Consider the following 25,942-nt stretch of genomic DNA (forward strand, 5'->3'; position numbering starts at 1 on the left):
GAAACTGGACGTTCTGGCTGAGGAGTAGGGTTGATCCGAGCGTTCTGACCTCACAGCGTCAGTCAAGAATCTGCTGTATATTGTTTCCAACTTCTCCAGACTCTTACTTTCTGTTTTTTGACAGCCTTAAAGCAAGATGATTTTAAATATTCCATGTTGACCACTATGCAGTTGTATAACTCCTCAAATGTAACTTAACTTCTCTCTGGGGCCTACACCTTAGACACCTGCTGGGCCTACACCTCAGCACTGATGAGACTCGTGAGCTGAGGGAATGTCAGCACTGAAAGGTAAGTAAACCAAGGAGAGTATGTGTCTGTTCAAAGAGCACTTAAAAGTAGATTCAGGTAAATGATGTTGCCACGAGCAGCACCAGAGATATTATGATGAGCGAGATGCAACACTTCGCTCTCACACAGTATATGCGCATGTGCACGGGTTCGCTTTACACAGATCATAGCTTGGTAGCCAGGTCACCAAAACAGTGGTGAAGTTGAGCCTTCTGCTTCAATGCTCTTAGTTGTTGCGGAAATTGACCCACTATGCTGGTTACTTTCTCCGTCTACGTCATATCTCTGAGTCTACCTTTAAGGCATTTGATGATGGTCTCAGAGCTAAGAACAAATAGGTCAGATAGCAATTCTCCCTGGCTTCCTCCCAAAACATTTATATAAAAGCTATCAACTAGACAAGGAAATGTGTCACGTTCGTTATAAAGATCAGACCAAGGCGCATCGTGGTGTGCGTACATTCTTATTTATTTAAAGAATGAAACACTGAACAAACTAACAAAAAAAAATAAACAAACCGTGAAGCTATACAAACGAGTGTTGACAGGCAACTACACATAGACAAGTCGGTGGAGTTTCCGGACGGTGGCCCAACATTGGAAGTTCCGGACTGTGGCCCGTCGTTGGAGGTTCCGGACTGTGGCCCGTCGTTAGAGGTTCCGGACTGGGAACTGTCGCCGGAAGCTCTGGACTGGGAACTGTCGCCGGAAGCTCTGGACTGGGAACTGTTCGCCAGAATCTCTGGACTGGGAACTGTCGCCGGAAGCTCTGGACTGTGGATGCGCATTGGAGGCCGGTACAGGTGGCACCGGGCTGAAGACACGCACCTCAGGGAGAGTGCGAGGAGCAGGCACAGGATGTATTGGACTCTGGAAGTGCACTGGAGGCCTGGTGCATGGGACCGGTACAGGTGGCACCAGGCGGTAGACACGCACCTCAGGGAGAGTGCAGGGAGGAGGCACAGGACGTACTGGACTCTGGAGGTGCACTGGAGGCCTGGTGCGTGGGACCGGTACAGGTGGCACCAGGCGGTAGACACGCACCTCAGGGAGAGTGCAGGGAGGAGGCACAGGACGTACTGGACTGTGGAGGCGCACTGGAGATCTGGAGCGTAGAGCTGGCACAATATGTCCTGGCTGGATGCTCACTTGAGCCCTGCAAGTGCGGGGAGCGAGCACAGGACGCACTGTGCAGACGCACCACAGACACAGTATGCAGAGCCGGCGCAGGATATCCTGGTCCAAGGAGGTGTACTGGAGACCAGGAGCGCTGAGCAGGCACCATCCGTCCTGGCTGGATGCCCATTCTAGCCTGGCCAATGTGAGGAGCTGGAATAGAGCGCACCAGGCTATGAATGAAAACTGGAGACACCGTGCGCATCACTGCATAACACAGTGTCTGACCAGTCACATGCTCCGCATGGTAAGCACGGGGAGTTGGCTCAGGTCTAACCCGAAAAGCATTCCCCCTCCAAAAAAAAAAATTTTTTGGAGCTGCCTCTCGGGCTTCCGAGCTAGCCGTGTCCCCTCGTATCGTCGCCATTCCTCCTGCGCTACCTCCACCTGCTTCCATGGCAGGGTCTTGTCCCCTGCCATTATCTCCTCCCAGGTCCAGGATGTCCTCCACTCATCTTTCTCCCGAGCCCAGGATTTCCACTCCTCTTGAACATGCTGCTTGGTCTTTTTGTGGTGGGATCTTCTGTCACGTTCGTTATAAAAATCGGACCAAGGCGCAGCGTGGTATGTGTACATTCTTATTTATTTAAAGAATGAAACTCTGAGCAAACTAACAAAATAACAAAACGAACCGTGAAGTTATACAAATGAATGCTGACAGGCAACTACACATAGACAAGATCCCACAAACACCAAAGGGAAATGGCTACCTAAATATGATCCCCAATCAGAGACAACAATAAACAGCTGTCTCTGATTGGGAACCATATCAGGCCAACATATAAAACCCCCTACACCTACAAAACCCTAGACATACAAAAACTAGTGTACCCACCCTGACCTAACCAAAATATAAAGAAAACAGAGATATCTCAGGTCATGGTGTGACAAAATGAAACAGAGCTGGGATATGTTTTTTAAAATTGTTTTTAGCACCAGATACTTCCCCATTAGTATGCTTAATACTCAGCAGCCTCACTGGGGTTTGCTCATGATGAAAACCACTAATGAAAAAATATGATCAAATTAATTAACTCATTCCTTGTAGAGATAGACAATGCCTGCAATTATTTTTATTACATTTAGAGCTTCAAAATATGAATGCACCATGACCAATAACTTTACATGTCTAGCATCTCCCAAGTTTCTGTATTTGCCAACCCATTCTCATTGGGTTGGATCTAGAGTATGCTACTCATTGGAGACTCCTCAGAGAAGGAAGACAAGGACCATCCTCCTCGGTGAATTTCATAAAAATAAAAATAGTGAAACATTAAAAAAGTTATCCTTTCGCTATGCCGTTAGCTAATATGGTGACAACGATGTAGCGGTGTAGCGGTTAGCGGTACAATATGAATGTTTGGCTTGGAAAGGTTTATATGCCTAGTCACAGACAGCTGATGTGTTGTGCACTGAAGTCCACAAGAGAAGGCAAAAGGTGAGAGGAAGAGAGCACGTAGATGCGAGAATAAATTCTAGAACGAGCAAAATAATTATGCTGTTTGTATGTGGCTGCTATGAAAGTGAACTCTATTTGCGTGTGATCAGAGGTGTATTCATTATGCCTATTCTGTTGAAAGATGTTTCTTAAACGAAAGCAAACGGATTTGTCCAATAGAAACTCATGTTTGCAACTGTTGGACAAATGATTACACCCTACTGTAGGTCAGCTAGATGCAGGCAAGAGCATACAAGGCGGTATTGTATCACTGTGTCACTGTTTGTCACCTTGACAACTATAATTGTTCTCTCGACCTGTGCACCTACGCTGTAAACTGTCATTCATAGGCTAGGTTGTAGCAACATCATTATGGGTATAGGGAATATTAGAGTATTATGTAGTAGCCTAAACCTATCGATGTTGCATCGAGCCAGTTGAATGGAATATGTATGAAAGTCGTGCTGTAATAGAAATAAGGCCATGCTCAAAATGGCTGGATGTCCTTAGGGTAGTGGACCATTCATGACACAGACAGGAAACTGTTGAGCTCAATAGTTTCCTGTCTGTATCATGAATGGTCCACTACCCAAAGGACTCCCAGCAGCGCTGAACCCAGCAGTTCTTGACACAAACCTGTGCGCCTGGCACCTACTACCATACCCTGTTCAAAGGCACTTAAACATTTTGCCTTGCTCCTTCGCCCACTGAATGGCACACATACAACCCATGTCTCAAGGCTTACATTTCTTATTTTTAATTTTGTTTTATTTCACATTTATTTAACCAGGCAGGCAAGTTGAGAACAAGTTGTCATTTGCAACTGCGACCTGGCCAAGATAAAGCATAGCAAATCGACACATACAACAACACAGAGTTACACATGGAAAAAAAACATAAAGTCAATAATACAGTAGAAAAAAAGAAAACAAAAAGTCTATATACAGTGAGTGCAAATGAGGTAAGATAAGGGAGTTAAGGCAAAAAAATAGGCCATGGTGACAAAGTAATTACAATATGGCAATTAAACACTGGAATGGTAGATGTACAGAAGATGAATGTGCAAGTAGAGATACTGGGGTGCAAAGGAGCAAGATAAATAAAAAAATACAGTATGGGGATGAGGTAGATAGACAGGCTGTTTACAGATGGGCTATGTACAGGTGCAGTGATCTGTGAGCTGCTCTGACAGCTGGTGCTTAAAGCTAGTGAGGGAGGTAAGAGTCTCCAGCTTTAGTGAATTTTGCAGTTCGTTCCAATCATTGGCAGCAGAGAACTGGAAGGAAAGGCGACCAAAGTAGGAATTGGCTAGGTAGGATGGTCAGTTTTACGAGGGTATGTTTGGCAGCATGCGTGAAGAATACTTTGTTGCGATATAGGAAGCCGATTCTAGATTTAATTTTGGATTGGAGATGTTTAATGTGAGTCTGGAAGGAGAGTTTACAGTCTAACCAGACACCTAGGTATTTGTAGTTGTCCACGTATTCTAAGTTAGAGCCATCCAAAGTAGTGATGCTGGACGGGCTGGCAGGTGCAGGCAGTGATCGATTGAATAGCATTTAGCTGGACTTGCATTTAAGAGCAGTTGGAGGCCACGGAAGGAGAGTTGTATGGCATTGAAGCTCGTCTGGAGGTTAGTTAACACAGTGTCCAAAGAGGGACCAGAAGTATACAGAATGGTGTTGTCTGTGTAGAGGTGGATCAGAGAATCACCAGCAGCAAGAGCGACATCATTGATGTATACAGAGAAGAGAGTTGGCCCGAGAATTGAACCCTGTGGCACCCCCATAGAGACCGCCAGAGGTCCGGACAACAGGCCCTCCGATTTGACACACTACACTCTATCAGAGAAGTAGTTGGTAAACCAGGCGAGGCAATCATTTGAGGAACCAAGGCTGTCGAGTCTGCTAATAAGAATGTAATGATTGACAGAATCAAAAGCCTTGGCCAGGTTGATGAATACGGCTGCACAATAATGTTTCTTATCGATGGCGGTTATGATATCGTTTAGGACCTTGAGCGTGGCTGAGGTGCACCCATGATCAGCTCTGAAACCAGATTGCATAGCGGAGAAGGTACGGTGGGATTCGAAATGCTAATCTGTAATCTCATCTGCTTGTTAACTTGGCTTTCGAAGGCCTTAGAAAGACAGGGGGTGATAGATATAGGTCTGTAGCAGTTTGGGTCTAGAGTGTCAACCCCTTTGAAGAGGGGGATGACCACGGCAGCTTTCCAATCTTTGGAAATCTCAGACGATACGAAAGAGAGGTTGAACAGGCTAGTAAAAGGTTTTGCAACAATTTCGGCAGATCATTTTAGAAAGACGGGGTCCAGATTGTCTAGCCCGGCTGATTTGTAGGGGTCCAGATTTTGCAGCTCTTTCAGAACATGAGCTATCTGGATTTGGGTAAAGGAGAAATGGTGGGGGCTTGGGTGGGTTGCTGTGGAGGGTGCCGGGGAGTTGACCGGGGTAGGGGTAGCCTGGTGGAAAGCATGGCCAACCGTAAATGCTTATTGAAATTCTCAATTATAGTGGATGTATCTGTGGTGACAGTGTTTCCAAGCCTCTGAGCAGTGGGCAGCTGGGAGGAGGTGCTCTTATTCTCCATGGACTTTACAGTGTCCCAGAGCTTTTCTGAGTTTGTACTACAAGATGCAAATTTCTGTTTGAAAAAGCTAGCATTAACTTCTTAACTGCCTGTGTATATTTGTTCCTAACTTCCCTGAAAAGGTACATATCACGGGGGCTATTCGATGCTAATGCAGAACGCCACAGGATGTTTTTGTGCTGATCAAGGGCAGACAGGTCTAGAGTCATTTGATTGCATACCCATTACGGATGCAGGTAATGAGGCAGTGATCGCTGAGATCTTGATGGAAAACAGCAGAGGTGTATTTGGAGGGCGAGTTAGTTAGGTTGATATCAATGAGGGTGCCCATGTTTACGGATTTGGGGTTGTACCTGGTAGGTTCATTGATAATTTGTGTGAGATTGAGGGCATCAAGCTTAGATTGTTGGATGGCCGGGGTGTTAAGCATGTCCCAGTTTAGGTCACCTAGTAGCACGAGCTTAGAAGATTGATGGGGGGCAATCAATTCACATATGGTGTCCAGGGCACAGCTGGGGGCAGAGGGTAGTCTATAGCAAGTGGCAACAGTGAGAGACTTGTTTCTGGAAAGGTGAATTTGTAGAAGTAGAAGCTCGAGTTGTTTGGGTACCGACCTGGATAGTAAGACATAACTCTGCAGGCTATCTCTGCAGTAGATTGCAACACCGCCCCCCTTTGGCAGTTCTATCTTGGCGGAAAATGTTATAGTTAGGGATGGAGATTTCAGGGTTTGTGGTGGTTTTCCTAAGCCAGGATTCAGACATCCGGGTTGGCAGAGTGTGCTAAAGCAGAGAGTAAAACAAACTTAGGGAGTAGGCTTCTAATGTTAACATGCATGAAACCAAGGCTTTTACGGTTACAGACAATAAATGAGAGCACCTGGGGAGTGGGAGTGGAGGTAGGCACTGCAGGACCTGGATTAACCTCTACATCACCAGAAGAACAGAGGAGAAGTAGGATAAGGGTATGGCTAAACTGGCCGTCTAGCACATCCGGAACAGAGAGTAAAAGGAGCAGGTTTCTGGGCACGATAGCATAGATTCAAGGCATAGTGTACAGACAAAGGTAAGGTAGGATGTGAGTACATTGGAGGTAAACCTAGGCATTGAGAGAGAGAGATATATGATGAGAGAGATATATTCTCAAAAGACGTTTAAACCAGGTGATGTCATCGCATATGCAGGAGGTGGAACAACATGGTATGTTAAGGCATATTGAGCAGGCCTAGAGGCTCTACAGTGAAATAAGTCAGTAATCACTAACCAGGACAGTAATGGATGAGGCATATTGATATTAGAGAGAAGCTTGCGTAGCCAAGTGATCATATGGGTCCAGTGAGTGGTTTGGCTGGCTGGGGACACGGCGATTCAGACAGTTAGCAGGCCGGGGACAATAAGCTCGCAGTTAGCAGACCGGGGCTAGCAAGCTAAAAGTTAGCAGACCGGAGTTAGCAAGCAAGCAGTTAGCAGACCGGGGCAAGCAAGCTATCAGTTAGCAGACCGGGGCAAGCAAGCTAGCAGTTAGCAGACTGGGGCTAGCAAGCTAGCAGTTAGCCGACCGGGTCTAGAAAGTTAGCAGAAGGGTCTTTGGGGGACGTCGCGATGGAGGTAAGTCTGTTTTTGCCTCTTCGTGCGGTGACGTCGATAGACCAGTCGTGGATTAGTAGGGTTCCAAGTAGCTCTATGTAGCTAGCAGTCCGTGGTTAGCAGAATGGGCCATCAGGGGACGTCGCGCCTGAGGGGCCTGTTGGAATCCTCGGGCAGATTATGTCGCTATTCCAGTCGTAGAGGATCAGCAGGGTTCCGTGCCCCGTACAGGCAGTAGGTGTTCCGGATATTGTAGCCCAGGAGTGGGCTTCGGTGGTAGCCCAGGAGCCCTAGCCGGGCTAGCTACAGGCTAATTGGTGCTTGATCCGGGATAGAAACGCTAGCCAGGAGTAATCACCCGGGATTGCAGTTAGCTAGTTGCGAAGATCCAGAGGAAAATGTTCAGAGTTTGCGGTAGGAATCCGGGGATATGGAGAGAGAAAAAATATGTCCGTTATGATCTGGTTTGAGTCACATTGTACGAACTGGCGAGAGCTTTCTGAACTAAAGGTTAGCTGATGACCGCTAGCAGTGGTTTGCTGACTGATAGCTGGTAGCTAGTTAGCTGACTAGCTTCAGTTGAGGGATTCCAGATCCGAAGTAAATAGAAATAGTTTAGAAACAGATCCACGCCACATTGTGTGAGACGGGAGAGAGTATATGCAGGTTGAGGTTTCGGAAAATAATTTTAAAAGATATGAGAAGAAAAATATATAAAAAGATATATACAAGGGACACGACAGGATAAAGACAAAGACGTCTGACAGCTACTCCATCTCGGATACCCACCAAAATCAGTACGGGATCATAGCCTTCACCTGCATTCACCTGGTCAGTCTATGTCATGGAATGTTTTGTTACCTTCGTGTATATTACTGTATGTTGCTAATCTATATTGTAATATTGAAGAAGTTACAAGACCATCTCACTCAGATCTTCTATTTTAATCATAAATTCAACCAGAAAAGATGAGAGAGGAATTGAACATATGTGATATTACTATATGGGACTGGAACAAGGTGAAAACGCTGTCTCTTGAGTCTCTTGTACATGAATAAGGCAACACTAGAGATGCTCCCCAAAGCAGAATTATAAATTAATGAACCTCGGCTTGTTGACAAAGCCGAATAAACAACTTTCAGAGAGAAGCGCCTCTTGACTGACTCTCATCATCACCCGTCATCACCCGTCTATAATGTGTGTTTCAGTTTAATTGACCTACAGAGACACAATATAAACGCCAACTTTACTGTAAACATGCTTTTTCTCTCTCAAATTGGAATATGCTCGTGTACCTGTAGACTTCCAGTCATTGCGCTAACGCTAGTTAGCATTGGCTCATGAAACTCGGCTATCTCTAACTTCCTTCATACTGCACGCAGAGACATACGTTTTTCATCCACGAGTTCATCTGACTCTGGGTAAGTACTTTGACTCTACTTACCCAGAGTCAAATGGTTCAATTGCCAGAATCTTGGCGTATGTCTTTAAGACTTGTTGCCACTCCAATCTGTCCCCTATACACATTAAATTGTTGGGACACTACTACCACTTTTCAGTTAAATTGGTATAGCATTCTCCCTAACAGGTGCAAAAGATGTAGCTTCTTATAAAGGCACACTTACAATTATGTTAATGATACAGAAAAAACAATACCATGCAAAAGGTTTTTGATGCTCCAAAAATATGGTATAGTACTGTATTCTGTGGGGTGGAATTACAGTACCATTCTCTACAGTAATGTACTGTTAAAACGTTTCTTTGGAATTCACGGTATCATTTACCAGTTACGCATAAAATCACACAGAATATATAATTAATACAGTACTTTAATACAGTACTTTACAACAATATTTGTTTTTACAGAGGACCTAAAGGCATTGGCAGAAACATCTCTACTGTAATATTTCTACATATTAAACATATAAATCAAAAGCAAACAGCTAGCCGGCCTGGTAATAATTTACCTGTGGGAAGATATTCATTCATCAGGTTAAATCCAACATTGAAGTTAATTAACCATGAATCACAAGACAAGATGTTGCTGTCTCTCTGTTGTTTAATACAGTATACAGTCTATTTTCTCTAATTAATTGGAAGCAAATAGTCCATCCATCTAACCGAAGTTACTGTAAGGCCAAGTCGATAAGTTGAAATAAAGTTTGAGGTTTTTTCTATTGTCACGTTCTGACCTTTATTTCCTTTGTTTTGTCGTTATTTTAGTATGGTCAGGGCGTGAGTTGGGGTGGGCAGTCTATGTTTATTTTTCTGTGATTTTGGGATTTCTATGTTTCGGCCTAGTATGGTTCTCAATCAGAGGCAGGTGTCATTAGTTGTCTCTGATTGAGAATCATACGTAGGTAGCCTGGGTTTCACTGTTTGTTTGTGGGTGTTTGTTTCCGTGTCTGTGTTTTTCACATCACGGTACTGTTTCGGTTTTGTCATTTCACGTATTAGCTTATTGTTTTTTTAATTCATAGTGTTCAGTGTTTTTGTTATTAAAAAATGATATGGACACTTACCACACCGCATATTGGTCCTCTGATCCTTCTCGCCTCTCCTCTTCAGACGAAGAGGAGGAAAACCCTTACACCTATGAAATGGAATTTGTCTTGTTATGTGATGATGTATGGTCTCGCTAGTTCAGATGATAAACCCTAATTATAATGCATAATGGGAACCGTGCCAGACAAGCATTGTTGCTTTATCTTTCTGAGAAGAATTTTTCTGGGGAATTCTGTCTGAAATAAAGGTCATAAAGAAGAGAAACAGTGAAAGGGAAGGCAGCGAGATAGTGAGAGAGGGAGCGAGAGGGAGCGAGAAAGAGAAAGAAAGAGAAGGAGAGGGAGATGAGAGCACGAGGGAGATAAGGAAAACAAAAGAGAGAGAGAAAGACAGAAAGAGAAGGAGAGGGAGATGAGAGCACGAGGGAGATCAGGAAAACAAAAGAGAGAAAGAGAAAGACAGAAGGAGAGGGAGAGGGGGATGAGAGCACGGGGAGATCAGGAAAACAAAAGAGAGAAAGAGAAAGACAGAAGGAGAGGGAGAGGGGGATGAGAGCACGAGGGAGATCAGGAAAACAAAAGAGAGAAAGAGAAAGACAGAAAGAGAAGGAGAGGGAGAGGGGGATGAGAGCACGAGGGAGATCAGGAAAACAAAAGAGAGAAAGAGAAAGACAGAAAGAGAGGGAGAGGGGGATGAGAGCACGAGGGAGATCAGGAAAACAAAAGAGAGAAAGAAAAGACAGAAAGAGAGGGAGAGGGGGATGAGACACGGGGGAGAAGGAAAACAAAAGAGAGAAAGAGAAAGACAGAAGGAGAGGGGAGGGGGATGAGAGCACGAGGGAGATCAGGAAAACAAAAGAGAGAAAGAGAAAGACAGAAAGAGAGGGAGAGGGAGAGGGGGATGAGAGCACGAGGGAGATCAGGAAAACAAAAGAGAGAAAGAGAAAGACAGAAAGAGAAGGAGAGGGGGATGAGAGCACGAGGGAGATCAGGAAAACAAAAGAGAGAAAGAGAAAGACAGAAAGAGAAGGAGAGGGAGAGGGGGATGAGAGCACGAGGGAGATCAGGAAAACAAAAGAGAGAAAGAGAAAGACAGAAAGAGAAGGAGAGGGAGAGGGGGATGAGAGCACGAGGGAGATCAGGAAAACAAAAGAGAGAAAGAGAAAGACAGAAAGAGAAGGAGAGGGGGATGAGAGCACGAGGGAGATCAGGAAAACAAAAGAGAGAAAGAGAAAGACAGAAAGAGAAGGAGATCAGGGGGAAAGCACGAGGGAGATCAGGAAAACAAAAGAGAGAAAGAGAGACAGAAAGAGAAGGAGAGGGAGAGGGGGATGAGAGCACGAGGGAGATCAGGAAAACAAAAGAGAGAAAGAGAAAGACAGAAAGAGAAGGAGAGGGAGAGGGAGATGAGAGCACGAGGGAGATCAGGAAAACAAAAGAGAGAAAGAGAAAGACAGAAAGAGAAGGAGAGGGAGAGGGAGATGAGAGCACGAGGGAGATCAGGAAAACAAAAGAGAGAAAGAGAAAGACAGAAAGAGAAGGAGAGGGAGAGGGGGATGAGAGCACGAGGGAGATCAGGAAAACAAAAGAGAGAAAGAGAAAGACAGAAAGAGAAGGAGAGGGAGAGGGAGATGAGAGCACGAGGGAGATCAGGAAAACAAAAGAGAGAAAGACAGAAGGAGAGGGAGAGGGAGAGGGGGATGAGAGCACGGGGGAGATCAGGAAAACAAAAGAGAGAAAGAGAAAGACAGAAGGAGAGGGAGAGGGAGAGGGGGATGAGAGCACGGGGGAGATCAGGAAAACAAAAGAGAGAAAGAGAGACAGAAAGAGAAGGAGAGGGAGAGGGGGATGAGAGCACGAGGGAGATCAGGAAAACAAAAGAGAGAAAGAGAAAGACAGAAGGAGAGGGAGAGGGGGATGAGAGCACGGGGGAGATCAGGAAAACAAAAGAGAGAAAGTAAAAGAGAGAAAGCAGGAAAGAGTGTGAGAGTGTGTGAGAGAGAGCTAGAGAAAGTGGAAAAGAGAGGGAGAAAGAATGAAACAGAGAGCGTGAGAGATTCTTCATAATAATGGAGAGAGAAAAGCAAGCGGCTCTGAATATTTTTGGGTAACAGACATATGCAACAAAATGTACAATGATATCACTTAAAAGTATGAATTAAAATACTTGTTTCCAAAGTGTTCCTCGAAAAGATGTGGAATGGGGGATCCTACCCTGTGAGAGAACATGCACCAGATAGCCTGCAACATATTGATCCAGTGCCAAAAGACATCGCATTCAAACTCCTTTCAGCCTGACACAATAGGCCTTTTCACAAACAGTTATCCCTGTTAATATGGGTGTATAAAGAAGTGCAATGTGTGGTTAGAATATCAAACCTTCTGAAAGAAGTCTAAAACTGGTATCTGTTCACATCATGTTAAATGCTTGTAAATATGCATTACAATGACCTTGCAGTTGAATTACTACAAGGCTACTACTGAGGTATGACAGAACTTGCAGTTGTCTTTTGCATTTTTCCTAAAACTCTTTTTCTTTTCTGTTCGACAGAAACTGTGAATCAAGTGCAGAGTAAGAAACTAAAAGGAGGGTGCAGAGCCCAGTCCTGTGTTTAGGTCCAAAGAATTAGCAATATTTTACAGTATCTTGGCATTAGCCTTGCTTTCAAGTGTATTCACACAGGACTCTTAGCTGAACCAGCAGAGTTCCACCAAGTTCATATTTGTCAGCACACTGTGCACCATTTAAAAAACCTCTCCGCAGCCTACTGACAGCTTTTCAGATTAAAAAATGAGCGAGGGAGAGAAAGTGCCGTTCGGTAGCCAGGGGCCAGGATAAATCAACCTGTCATTGGTCATGCTGGATGATTCAATGGTCTGCGAACCACTTGTCGGTTGTTAGAATAGCCATCTGTTGCTGGAGATTCCGGTTACAGTGGCCTGCATTGAAACAATCACCTCAATTTTCTCACAAAAAATGTGAAATGCTAAGTAGCAACAGAGAAGACCTCAGCAAGACTACAAATTCCTACAGGAAGCTCCTGCATGTCATTTCTAGCCAACACTGTCAGCTACCAATCACTAGCGCAATCAGAGATCTGTGCCCAAACCATGATGAATCCATGTGCTGTATTGAAATTAATTGAATAAAGTGGTGAACTTGTTCCATCTCTTTTCTCTATTTTAGCTAGCCACGAGACACTTCAGCTAGATAGTTAGCAGAGAAGTAGATCTAAAAATCATGTTGTATTACTTAGCCTAGATAATTGTTTGTACAGTATGTCGACTTCGGTGTCTATTTCAGACCTTATGGCATTTTTCAAGGATTAGCATAAGAGCATTAAAAGGGGAGAAGACCACTATAAGTCTGGTCATGTGGAGAAGTGCAGCTATAGTGAGGGGCAATTTACCAGTTTTGTCAGGGCCAACATGAGGGATAAAGTTTATCCTCTGTCGGTGAGTGTAGCTATTAAGTTAAGTTAGAGCATCTTAACAATACAATGTGTTATATATAGCTGTCAACATTCTACAAGTAAAGAGTCACTCTTGAAACTCTGGGGGCGCAATTTCATTTTTGGATGAAAAACGTTCCCGTTTTAAACAAGATATTTTGTCACAAAAAGATGCGCGACTATGCATATAATTGATAGCTTTGGAAAGAAAACACTCTGAATTTTCCAGAACTGCAAAGATATTGTCTGTGGGTGCCCTAGAACGGGAGCTACAGGCAAAACCAAGATGAAACGGCAACCAGGAAATCAGCAGGATTTTTGAGGCTCCGTTTTCCATTGTCTCCTTATATGGCTGTGAATGCGAGAGGAATGAGCCTGCCCTTTCTGTCGTTTCCCCAAGGTGTCTGCAGCATTGTGACGTATTTGTAGGCATATCATTGGAAGATTGACCATAAGAGACTACATTTTCCAGGTGTCCGCCCGGTGTCCTCCGTCGAAATTGGTGCGTCATTTTCGGCTGCTGGTATTTTTCCATGCGATTCTGAGGGGAAAGCAGGCTTCCACGAACTGCATATCAATGAAGAGATATGTGAAAAAACTCCTTGAGGATTGATTCTAAACAACGTTTGCCATGTTTCGGTCGATATTATGGAGTTAATTCGGAAAAGGTTTGACGTTTTGGTGACTGAATTTTTGGTTTGTTTCGGTAGCCAAATGTGATGTACAAAACGGAGCGATTTCTCCTACACAAAGATTCTTTCAGGAAAAACTGAACATTTGCTATGTAACTGAGAGTCTCCTCATTGAAAACATCCGAAGCTCTTCAAAGGTAAATGATTTTATTTATTTGGTTATCTGGTTTTTGTGAAAATGTTGCGGGCTAAATGCTACGCAAAATGCTAAGCTAGCTTGCAATACTCTTACACAAATGATTGATTTGCTATGGTTCGTTAACGTTGTGTTATGCTAATGAGCCTGAGGCTTTATTCACGATCCCGGATCCGGGATGGGGAGTATCAAGAGGTTTTAACCAATTATATAATTATTCTGCCCTTGAGTTGCGTTCCCATGCAAAACTAGACAGATAGCTAACAACTAAGTCTTCAATAAAACTCCCAAGGCGTGACTTTTCTTGAATGAATATATTGAAAACATTTATGTTGTGAAACTGCAAAATACAGAAAAGAATATACTTTAGTATTCAATTCACACCGACATACTGTAGCTGTACATTACACATTGTAAGTTGCATAAATACAAAGCACGCTAAGGTTCCATGCATCTGACATGATGCCAAACCATATAGCTAATTGTTAACCATATGGTAATTAGCTCCTTTCATTACTCTAATAATGTACAACCATCTTTGTAGAATAACAAAGCATATTACACTAGAAACAGTAACAAAACTACAGTATTGTATATTTTACAATTCGTTTGCATGACGCATGAGCAAAGTAATACAGCTAACGACATACATTAAAGGCATTGTAATTTGTGAGTAAATGCAACCAACATTGATATGTAAGCAACTCTATCAATATCAAGAGTATCATCATTAGCTAAATGCTTGAATCGAACTTAGAAACAAATATTTTTCCAAGGCTGAAGCGTGACAAGAAATAACTACATTGAAAGACCTGCACCGTAGCGTTGTTTGTAGCTGCTTCTATGCGTGCAGAACAAATTCTGTACTTGCTGTTTGCTTCGTCTTTCTAAGTACCAGAAAGCGCCACTAGGGGGCAAATAACACCATTGAACACAATGAAAATCCAATTTAACCATTGTAATAAAATAATCTGTTACCTTCTAACAGGATGGCAGCACACTCCCCGCCTGGTATAATGAAATTGTGCCACTATGAAATAAAACATATCAAGAAACAAATAATGTCCTTTCTATTTTTATCTTTTGTCTCTAAGATGCTTCAGAAAGAAGAACAACAATCTCTGAGATTGGTCTCAGAAACACCTTAGCAGCTCCTTGCTTGACAATTTTTAGTTCTACTTTCCTAACCTTTTTGTCAGTACTGGGAAAGGTTTTTACCACAAGCCCGACTGGTCAGTCATTTCTGTGTGCCTGACTGTCTTTCAATAAGACAACATCTCCCAATTTTACATTTGGCTTTTCTGCTGTCCATTTTCTGCGTCTCTGCAGTGTTGTCAGGTACTCCTGTCTCCACCTTTTCCAAAAGGTGTCAGCGAGACACTGGACTTGCTTCCACTGTTTTCCATGAAGGTCGTTCATGCTGAAGTATCCAGAAGGGGCTGAGGTAGCGCTGGTCTTTTGTGTAAGTAACATTGAGGGTGTGAGAATGGTAGGCATGTCAGGGTCGGTTGATACTGACACTAAGGGTCTCACATTGATTATTGCCATAACTTCAGACATAAGAGTGCTCAAGACCTCATGTGTGAGACAAGTGGAGCCCGTCTGAAACAGCATAGCATCAAGAATACGTCTGGCAACCCCAATGAGTCTCTCCCAAGAACCACCCATATGAGACGAGTGTGGAGGATTAAATATCCAAGTACATCCCTTATCTGAGAGGTATTTAGTCAGTTCTGAGTCATTTGTGTCGATACCCAGTTCCCTGTAGGCACCTATAAAGTTTGTACCTCGATCAGACCATAGCACTTTTGCTGGACCACGGATAGCGAAAAAATGCCTCAGCGCGTTGATGAAGCTGGATGTGGACATGGATTCGATAAGCTCGATATGGACTGCTCTAGTAGACATGCATGTAAAGAGCACCGCCCAGCGCTTGGAGTCTGCACTACCACCTCTAGTGCGACGAGTTATGACATTCCAATGGTCCAAACACATCAAGTCCAACGCTGGTGAATGGTGGTTCAGATGTGAGTCTGTCTGCAGGCAAGTGCCATTTTTTGGTCAACTAACCTCCCTCTAACCTTGCGACAGGTGACACATTTGTGAATGATACCAGAGACCAGACGTTTGCTCCCAATAATCCAGAAGCCTGCTGCTCGAATAGCTCCATCTGAAAAGTGACGGCCTTGGTGAGCCACTTGCTCGTGATAATGTCTTACCAGCAGAGTGTCAGTGGGATGATGAGAGGATGTTTTTCATCTTGTAACATGTCGGCGGAGGATAAGTGGCCTCCCACCCTCAGCAACCCATCCTCATCAATCACTGGGTTCAGCTTTTTCAGTGTACTTTGCTTTGGGAACTCTTTTCCCTTTTCAATGCATTTGAATTCCTCTCTGAAGGCTTCATGTTGCACACAGTGAATGATTGCTGTTTTGGCTTGTGAAAACTCACTTGTACCGCATGGTTTATTACAGTCATGCCAGCCTCTGCAGCTGGTGCTGTCTGCACCTTCATGGAAGGATCTTGCAACATGAATGAGTCGTGCTGTGGCTCGATTGAGAGCTTTCCAGCTTGAGAACCTCTCAAAGCGATGAGAGCCGAGTTGAGCTCCAGAAACTTTAGAGGGAAAGACAGTGACGTCTGGTCGAATCTCTGCATCTGTGTGAGGCTCTACAAGGTCAAAATTGATATTCTCAGGCTTACTCAAGTTTGTTTGGGTCAGGAACGGTGGACCTGAGAACCAACTAGTGTGTTTTAAGCAAGTATGGGCCTGGTTGCATGGTCTGCTGGATTGCTGTCAGTGTTTACATAGCACCACTGATCTGGATGGGTAGACTTCCTGATGCGAGTTCTCCCATTGGCAACATAAACATAGAATCTTTTGGTGACATTGTGGATGTAACCGAGAACTATCTTACTGTCTGTGTAGAACTTGGCTGCATGTATATCAATGTCAATTTCGTCTTTGATCAGTTCATACATCTCAACAGCTAGCAAAGCCGCACACAGTTCTAGGCATGGGATAGTGTGGGCCGGACGAGGGGCCAATTTTGATTTCCCCATGACAAATGCAACGTGGCATTGACCTTCCGAGTCAATAACTCTCAGGTAGGCTACCGCTCCTATGGCTACTGTAGAGGCATCTGAGAAGATGTGTAGCTCTCTTCTTTGAGTGGTAGACAAGGAGACTGGGATGTAGGTCCGCTGAATATTCATATGTTCCAACTCCATCAAAGATTCCTTCCACATTTTCCATTCCTCTTCTTTTTCTGTGGGAAGAGGGGCATCCCACTCACTCTGATCAGAAGAGAGTTCTCTGATTAAGGCTTTACCTTGCATTGTTATTGGAGCCACGAACCCAAGGGGGTCATAAAGACTTTTCACTGTGGACAGGATGCCTCTCCGCGTAAAAGGCTTCTCATGGTGGGACACCTGGAATGAGAAGCTGTCTGTTTCCAGGTTCCAGGAAAGTCCCAGACTGCGTTGAAAGGGGAGAGGATCCACTCCTAGGTCCAGATCTTTTAAGTCTTTCGCACGGTCCTCCATAGGGAAGGCTTCCATAACTGTTTTGCTATTGGATGCAATCTTGTGTAGTTTCATGTTGGACTCCGCCAACATTGCTTGTGTTTTTCTTAGAATGTTGACAGCTTCTTCTGTAGTAGCTACTGATGTCAGACCATCATCAACGTAGAAGTTCCTCACTACATATTGCTTGGGTTCTGACCCGTGTTCCTTCTCACCCTGTAGCGCTGCTTGTCTCATGCAGTATATGGCTACGGCTGGTGACGGGCTGTTCCCAAATACATGGACTTTCATCCTGTACTCAGTTATGTTTCAATCTGGGTTGTTGTCTTCATACCAGAGAAACCTTAAGTAATCTCTGTGATCCTCACGTACACCAAAACAGTAAAACATTTGTTGCACATCTGCTGTTAGTGCAATGCAATCCTTGCGGAAATGCATTAGGACACCCAAGAGTGTGTTGTTTAAGTCTGGACCACTGAGCAGAACATCGTTAAGTTACACGCCTTGACACTTAGCACTGGAGTCATATACTACTCGTATTTATTCAGGCTTTTGTGGATGGTAAACACCAAATATGGGCAGATACCAACGTTCTTCGTCTCCCTCTAGTGGCTGTGAAGGTTCGGCTTGGTCGTTATCCAGCATCTTTTGCATGAAGTCAATAAAATGACGCTTTTCAGGCTTTTTGTCTAAAGTCCTGCGAAGTGATGTGAGATGGTTCATGGCCTGCTCGCTGTTATTAGGAAGGCGACGTCTAGTGGGGCGAAAGGGTAGTGGAGCCACCCAGTTGTTTCCATCATCCTGGAAAACCTGCTTGTCCATAATATCCAAGAAGGCTTTGTCCTCCACTGAAGGTGCTGGTTTATCATCGTCTTGTGTTTTGTTGAACACGGAACATCCCAGGCTGTCTGTGTTCACAGTTGTGCTTGGATCTCTTGAGTGCACTGTAGAAGGAGAGATGTGTTTCTGAGCTACGCTGTTGTAGTTCTCTTTTACCTGGATGATGTCAGGGCAAGGGCTCAGATAGCATGTGCGACCATTTTGAAGTATGTTTGTCCTGAACACGTTAACATTGGCTGGTCGGTGAGCTGTTCCCAGACAGACCTCACCCACGATGACCCACCCGAGGTCGAGTCGCTGTGCATAAGGAGTGTCGTGGGGCCCATTGATTTGCTCTCGTACCTTGTGTACCCTTAAGATGTCTCGTCCTAAGAGTAGGAGGATGGCAGCGTCTGGGTCCACAGCTAGAATTCTGTCCATAACTGGTTGCAGATGGGGATGATGATACGCAATGTCGGGGGAGGGAATCTCCATCCTATCGCCTGGCATCATATCACACTCTATCAGAGTAGGGAGAGTGAGCTGCATGTGTCCATCTATAGACTCCACCATGAAGTTGACGGCTCTCCTGCCTGAAGTCTCTGTTACCCCAGAACACGTCTTCATGGTGTATGGAGCAGAGTTGTCATTGATGTTGAAGAGACTGAAAAACCCTGTCTTGGCCAGAAATTTGTTACTCTGTTCATCAAGAACTACATACATTTTGACAGCTTTCTCTCTTTTCCCAGCCGGATAAGCTTTGACTAGGCATATTTTTGAACATGATCTTGGATTGACTGCCTCACCACAGATCTCTGTACACTTTGAGGTGACAGATAGAAGAGCATCGTCACCTTGCTCCCCGCCATGCTCTGTCTCTGCTGTAGCGGTGTCTGTATTTGTAGGGGCTGGGCCTGGATGCAGAGCAGCAAGATGCCTGTCGCTGTCGCACTCAGAGCACTTGATTGAAACCTTACAGTCTTTAGCTCTGTGCTGAATTAACCCACAACATCGGAAACAAATGCCATTGTCTTTGAGATATGATTTGCGCTCATCTAGAGTTTTGTATCTAAACCCACTACACTTTTTAAGAGGATGAGGCTTGTTATGTATTGGGCAGTGACGGTCAGGGTTTTCAACCTTTGTCTTACTGGGTTTGGTTTGGTGGTCTGAGGCCTCAGATGACGCATCTGTCTTGTATACAGTCATAGGTGTCTTGCTGCTGTACCTGGCAGGTTTCTCACTTTTCATGGACACCTGGTTAGTTGAGGTGTAGAGGGTGAAGCTGGGGTCATTTCTAATTTTCGCCTGGTTCCTGATGAATCTCAAGAAGAACGAGAATGGTGGGAATGCTACCCGATAGTGCTCCTTATATTTGGATCCCTGTGCTATCCATTTTTCTTGTAAACTGAATGGGAGTTTCTCTACAATAGGGTTTACCCCCGAGATGTGTCCAGATAAGCGAGGCCTGGAAGGTACCCTTCTACTTTAGCACACTCCAGTTCGAGAAGAATGTCACCTAGTTCTCTTAGTTTGTGATGGTCTTTGTTAGCCAGTTTTGGAAAATCATAAAATTTCTTCAACAGTGCATTCTCGATCACTTCGGGTGTACCATAGCACTCTTCTAGTCGTTGCCAGACCATGTTAAGCCCTGCTGTTGCGTTAAAAATATGGACAGATCTAATTCTGTTTGCTTGCTCAGACGACTCTGCCCCTAGCCACTTGGTAATTAGATCTAACTCTTCCCTGGCTGATAAATTCAAGTCTGGTCGCATTGAGAAAGGATGCTTTCCATGCCCAATCATTTTCAGGAAGATCATCAAACTTCAGGAGTCCGGAACTCACCATCTCACGTCGTAGGAGGTACTTGATGAGGTCTGGTGCCACTTGTGACTCAGGGAAGTTTTGTGTGTGTGACTGGAAGTGGGCTTGCTTTCCATTTCCACCATGCTGCTGTTCATTTCTTTTGAACGGAGAGTCTCTGCTCATGTTCTGTTGTTTGCTACTTTCTGGATTATGGCATGTAGCTGGGCCAACACTAAGCTCTTGTTTCTCCACTTCAAATGGAAGTTCAGCAAAGTAGGGCCTAGCATGTTGTTGCACATACTCACATGTATGTTGGACTGGACTTAAGGGCTGTGTCCCTGTGTCTAGTTCTTTGCGAAGCTCTCTGCGTACTGATCCTACAATTTCTTCAAAGGCTGCAGCTTCAGCCAATGCAGCAGCAGCTGCTCTCTCAACTTGGAGAACATATAAACTTGCCTCGAGGTCAGCTTTTTGCTTCAACAAGCTGGCCTCCATTTCTGCCTTTTGTTTCATCACAGAAGCTTCCTTCTCAGCATAAGAGACTTGTGCGCGTGCTGCGTCCGCCTTGGCGCGTGCTTTGATGGCTGCAGAACTCGCTGCTGAGGATCTGCTTGACTGTTTTGATGACCTTGATCTTGTAGATTGAGACTTGGTCCCAATGTGCTGAAGAGGCTCTTCCATCTCTCTCTGTTGAACACCTGGCTCTGGTTGTTTCATCATAGACAGCTGGTCTTCCCTAGGAAGAGAGGCTTTGTTTGCTGATGAACGTAGAAACAAAACCACCGTGTGTGGTTATTCTTGAGCTTGAGCCCGATGTGATGGTGTTTTTCACTATTCTGCCCTTGAGTTGCGTTCCCATGCAAAACTAGACAGATAGCTAACAACTAAGTCTTCAATAAAACTCCCAAGGCATGACTTTTCTTGAATGAATATATTCAAAACGTTTATGTTGTAAAACTGCAAAATACAGAAAAGAATATACTTTAGTATTCAATTCACACCGACATACTGTAGCTGTACATTAAACATTTGAAGTTGCATAAATACAAAGCACGCGCTAAGGTACCATGCATCTGGCATGATGCCAAACCATATAGCTAATTGTTAACCATATGGTAATTGGCTCCTTTCATTACTCTAATAATGTACAACCATCTATGTAGAATAACATTTACATTACATTTACATTTAAGTCATTTAGCAGACGCTCTTATCCAGAGCGACTTACAAATTGGTGAATTTCCACCATAACAAAGCATATTACACTAGAAACAGTAACAAAACTCAGTATTGTATATTTTACAATTCGTTTGCATGATGCATGAGCAAAGTAATACAGCTAACGACATACATTAAAGGCATTGCAATTTGTGAGTAAATGCAACCAACATTGATATGTAAGCAACTCTATCAATAACAAGATTATCATCATTAAATCATTAAATGACTTAAATGTAAATTAGCTAAATGCTTGAATCGAACTTACAAACAAATATTTTTCCAAGGCTGAAGCGTGACAAGAAATAACTACATTGAAAGACCTGCACCGTAGCGTTGTTTGTAGCTGCTTCTATGCATGCAGAACAAATTCTGTACCTCCTGTTTGCGTCGTCTTTCTAAGTACCAGAAAGCGCCACTAGGGGGCAAATAACACAATTGAACACAATGAAAATCCAATTTAACCATTGTAATAAAATAATCTGTTACCTTCTAACAGGATGGCAGCACAATAATCATTAACCAGATTACCCCAGATACCAGACTTAGATGACTGATAACTCGGTTCTAGAATGTTGTCATTGATGAGAATTAATCTAAAAATCTATTGACATTCAGAATTGACTTTGTTTAGAATGTCACGGCCGTCGAAAGAAGTGGACCAAAGTGCAGCATTGTGAGCGTACATTTTCCTTTATTATGGAATGATGCCAACAAAACAAGAAACAAAATGAACAACCGTGAAGCTTACAAGGCTATAGTGCCACTGACAAAGATAACTTCCCACAAACACAACAAGGAAAAGGCTGCCTAAGTATGATTCCCAATCAGAGACAACAATAGACAGCTGTCCCTGATTGAGAACCATACCCGGCCAAAACATAGTAATACCAAAACATAGAATACAGAACATAGACTGCCCACCCAAATCACACCCTGGCCAACCCAAAATAGAGACATAAAAGGCTCTCCAAGGTCAGGGTGTGACATAGACATCCAACCTGTATTGTAGTTTCATGGCCAGAAACAAATCTTCAAAGGCAGAGTATTTATTTATTCAGAGTGGTACATGCATTCACACTGTCTTGATTTATAGGATCCTTCCCACTCTATGATTGATATGTCAAGTGATACAATCCCAAATGATCACATAAAAGAGTATGGAAAAACTGCACATGTCCTTGTCAGAATTACAGTTTATTAAATATTCTGCAGCTGTAATGTCATCAATCAAATCAAACTTGATTTAAATAGCACATTTCTTACAACAAATGCATTTCAAGTGTTCAAAGTCATGCATTGAAAGGCATGTGGGAGTTAACATCCTTCCTCTTCGCAGGTTTCTATAGATGACCAGGGGATTCTCTCTACCACATGCAAATGCCTTCACGGAGCTCATAAGTGTTGCCATGCAGCCTAATTTGGCGGTTCACAATATCAGCTGTATGGATGTGGAATGTGAGTGGAGGAAGCCAGCAGTGCCCAACCAAGTGCAGTCAGTGATGGATATGTCCCTGGCCGAAGACTACAACCCTCCGTCCCTAGATCCCACAGAGGAGGATATTCAGTGGCTAAGGAACCGTCTCCGGGGCAGGTTCAGTTGAATGGCATATCTCCTTGAACCTGAGCCAGAACAAATGCTACCCTCCCTGTGTTTACTGGACAATGTTAAAAGACGAGGGCACCTGGGGCATGCAGGCATCCTGGCTGGCATGGCGTTGTCAGTGGAGCAGCAGGAGGCTATACGGCAGGCAAAAGTTGGACAGCGCACCAACCTTAACTGGCACACTATGAGGAGAGGGAGGTTGATGGACAGCAATTATGGAGCAGTGGTTAGGGCCAAGCGCGTTACTCTGCTGCTTCTAAAATGGTCCTCAGATCACTGTAAAGATAACAAAGAGGAGGGCATCAAGGCATTCAAATGGCTACAGGGATGGATGTGCAAGCATCAGGGCTTTGGGTCATGGTGTCTGGGTTCCTCGGTGCCCCACTGAATGGTCTGGTCGGCACCACAGCAGTGGTGGAGGTCAAGTGTCCCTATGGTGCAAGGGACCTTACCATTGAAGAGGCAGGGAAGTCAAATGATTTCTATATCAAGGAGGGAGGGTCTTACAGCCTCTGTGAATTCCATCCTTCCTGGCACCAGGTCCAAGGTCAGCTGCACATCACTGGAAGGGACATCTGCTTCTTCATTGTGTGGACCACCAAAGCCTCCATCACCATCCCCATCCAGTGTGACGACCTCTGACAGACTCATATTTCTCCTCCTGTCAGTACCTGTTTTCAGGGAAGCCAATGTCCCAAAAATATTCCACATACTTCATACACACACACCAGGCTCCCATAGTAGGTTATATTACATACACGTTTTGCTCAAAGCAGCAAACTAAAGTAATGTAGTTAACTTTATCATGGGCACAGTGGGAATTTATATCTGTGATGTTCAAATGATTTCTTACCCCCTGTGACTTACTTGCTAAAGTCCCCAGTCATGCCTACCTGTACCTGACATTGTTGAAAAACAAGTGAATAATGAATAAAAATCATATACAAACAATAGGCTCCCAGAATAGATTACAGTGCCTTCAGAAAGTATTCACGCCCATGACTTTTTCCACATTTTGTTGTGTTACAGCCTGAGTAAAAAATGTATAACATAGAGCTTTTGTGTAACTGGCCTATAGACCTCATAATGTCAAAGTGGAATTCAATCAATTAAAAACAAAACCTGAAATGTAAATAAATATTCAACCCCTTTGTTATGGCAAACTTAAATAACAGTTGTGTAAAGTACTTTAAAAAAATACCTGAAAGTACTACTTAATTAGTAGTTTGGGGTATCTGTACTTTACTTTACTATTCATATTTTTGACTACTTTTACTACATTTCTAAAGAAAATTATGTAGTTTTTATTCCATACATTTTCCCTGACACCTAAAAGTACTCGTTCATTTTGAATGCTTAGAAGGACAGGAAAATGGTATAATTCACACACTTATGTCATGCACCTAGCCCTTTCAGTGAATTGGCTAGCAGGGATGTGAACAATCCACCCTCTTCTGTTAGGAGGGGAGGGGGGGCAGTTTAATGACTTTACAAACACATCGTAAATTCCTTGCAGAGACTCTTGTCTCCCTGACCATGCAGTATGGGAGAGAGAGGGTCACAGTAGAACAAAGGAACACGCCCACCAAATTCTACTACATCCCAGAATTTGATAATTGAACAATATTCCTATTTGGAGAATGTGTAAACGGTCGGCGGAGAACCCAGCTATGACTCGGTCCATTTTGTTTCATGTTTGTGACCTCATGAAAGACAATACAGCCACATTAGCCTAACTCTGTTATACAGGTTCCTCAGTTATGAGGCTTGCATCTAATTCTTGTATAAAAGGAATGAGTAAAGATGAAACTATTTGCGAAATGATGTAATGTGATGTTAAGCTTAAAAATGAGAAAATTGTCTTCCCTGTAAAGTTTAACTAAGTTAGTAGTCACGCCCAAGTGAAAAGACATTGGTTGGAAATGATGAACCAACCCCTTTTCTACATTTCTATAAAAGCTCCTGTGACCCAAAGCCCTCTAAGTTCCAAATAACAGGAGGACTTTCCCTCCACGTTGAAAAGGGCTAATTTCAACTCTACAGGCCAGGAAACAAGAGAGCTTGCTTCACACATGAAATGGTATGAACTCTGAACTGTTGATCACTCAAGAGGAAGTGAGTCTTAGATTACAGCCTAACAGACTGCAGCTGGAAAGGTAGCAAATCTAGTAAGAACATGGACCAACGCAGAAGACCACAAGTGAGATGAATATTTCAATCCACAACGACCCGGCAGAATCTACAAAGGACAATGGTGAACGCGACTGGGCAAACCAGAGCCTCACCAGCTCAGTCGTAAATACTGACTAGATTCCTTTATCCGAACGAGCGATTGTTAAAGTGCATATGTATTCATATTTATGCGAGATTAGCTTCCAATGTCCGATAGATACCCATGCCCCCCCTTCTTCTCTGAATCTATTCTTATAACCAAACTGTATTTGTTTAGTCCACAAGGGACAGTATTTACTGTATAACATTATTATGTATTGTATATTCTGTAATTGTTTAATTAGTTAGTAAATAAATAATTGAGCCAATTTGTGTATGGATAATTTATAAGTAAAGGCTGGGTTCGTGCAGATAACCCACAATTTTATGACATTCAGATGAGACTGACGGAAGGTAATAATAATAATGAATTAATAGAAGTCTAATTGATTAGATATTAAAACATCTGAAGAGTTATGTTTGGAAAATTTTTACTGTGTAAACCAAACATTTTCGTGGTTCCCCGACTTCCTAGTTAATTAAATGTACATGATTAGTTTAATCACGTAATAATAATTACAGAGAATTGATTTGATAAATTAACATTCTTCACATTTAATGATAAGTCAGAGACACAACATTTATGGTGCCCCTGTGAGGAGTCTAAGATAGGACGAGACTTTACTGTGAATTAGATATATATCAATTGTGCAAACACAATTGTACAAACAGACTGCGTTGTGTGTTTCCATTTAAAGTGCCTTCGGTGTTGTGTATTTGATCATGTCAGAGCAATGAGTTGTAAATTCCAGATTTAGTGTGTTAGGCCAAACTGTACTAATTCTGTCGGTCAATATGAATTTCTAGAGCAAGGG

Source organism: Oncorhynchus masou, chromosome 18 (assembly GCF_036934945.1).
Source record: "Oncorhynchus masou masou isolate Uvic2021 chromosome 18, UVic_Omas_1.1, whole genome shotgun sequence".
NCBI lineage: Eukaryota > Metazoa > Chordata > Actinopteri > Salmoniformes > Salmonidae > Oncorhynchus > Oncorhynchus masou.